We start from the raw sequence: 1,543 nt of genomic DNA on the forward strand, positions 1-1,543 counted from the left end.
CCTATTAAGGCTGTGTAATGTCTTGGCTAAACAAGTCTCTGCTTTAGGTAGCACTGGAGGAGCATAAGAAGCTGGGAGGGACTGAGGACAGGCCCTGGGCAGTGGGTTTGGGTAGGAGGTCTTTGTTTTCTATGCTGTGCCTCTATCCAGTTCTCTAAAATTTTCCAGATATATATAATGGACCCCTTTATCCACAAGACACAGGGTCCAAGATCCCCAGTGGATGCCTGAGGCTGTGGATACTACCTAACCCTATATACTATGTTTTTTCCTATATGTATATCCCTAAGATAAACTTTAATTTATAAGCCAGGCACAGGAAGAGATAATAGTAAAGTGAAACAATTTTAACAATATACTGTAATAAAAATTTTGTGAATCTGCACTCTCTCCCTTTCTCAGAATATCTTAGTGCACACAATATTTTAGACCATGGTTGACTGTGAGGAACTGAAATCACAGAAAATGCAAAGGTGCCTGAAGGGATGGGAAATTGCTGTACCAAGCGGTTGATTTAAATGGTCGCTCTACTCTGAGGTGACAGCAGAGGGCAGCACCATCATGACCATCAGGACACAAGCAAATGTAGCTTAATTTTCCTTGCAGGCTATTTGTATCATTGGAGGTGGGGGGAGCTTCAAAACCTTCTTGAACCTGTCATTTCCTCTTTTAGGGCACCGGGGTACAAGGGTTATGTCCACCATGGCTTTATCTAAGCTTTAGCAAAATACTGCAATGGCAGAGAGCTTGGGAAGGAAAGTCAGGCCAGAGCAGAAGGCCTTCTGGCCTTTCTTGTTGGCTGCGTGGGCAATAATCTCTGTTTCTGAGCCTCTGGTTCCCACAGTGAACGGTAACTGGTGCTGTTCCTTTGTCAGAAATACCCCCAGACTGTGATCTAGGAAACCTCAAAAGCACCACTACCAGCCCCTGTGGAGCCAAATGATGGAGACAGGCAAGGAAACCAGACTGAGCCCATGCGTGAACTTACTCAGATTCCACTTTTAAGAGATGAGCACAGAATGGGGGTGGGGGGAGCTCAGTGTGGTATGCAGAGCCTTGAGAGGCAGGCCTGAAATTAAATTTAAGCCTGTGGTTCAGTATTTGAAAGAAAAGCATTCATCCCCTTGCTATTGAGAACATTCTTTTCTATACTCACAAAACCCAGTGACATGATTAAGACTTAGTAGTCTCTCTCTGTCACCTTTATGTGTGGTGTCATCTGTGGAAACCTACATGGAGAAGGCAGTGGGCTGGGTAGAGAAGCAAAGCTACTTGTGAACACCAGAGCACTCACTATGTCCTAGGCACTGTTCTGAACACTCTGAGTTGCTCTGAAATCTTCACAGAGTAGGCGCTGTCATTAGCCCCGTTCCACAGACCAGGGGGTTGAAGCACAGAGAGGCTTGGCAACTTGCATGAGATCAAACAGCTAGTCCATGGCAGAGTTGGGATGGATGGAGTGATTTTTTTATTGAGGAAACAATACTGGGTATGTTGCAGAGGTATAGGATGTCACCCCTGCCAAGGATGTTGCCACACCAGA

This window comes from Talpa europaea, assembly GCF_964194135.1.
Source record: "Talpa europaea genome assembly, chromosome: X".
NCBI classification, from domain to species: Eukaryota; Metazoa; Chordata; class Mammalia; order Eulipotyphla; family Talpidae; genus Talpa; species Talpa europaea.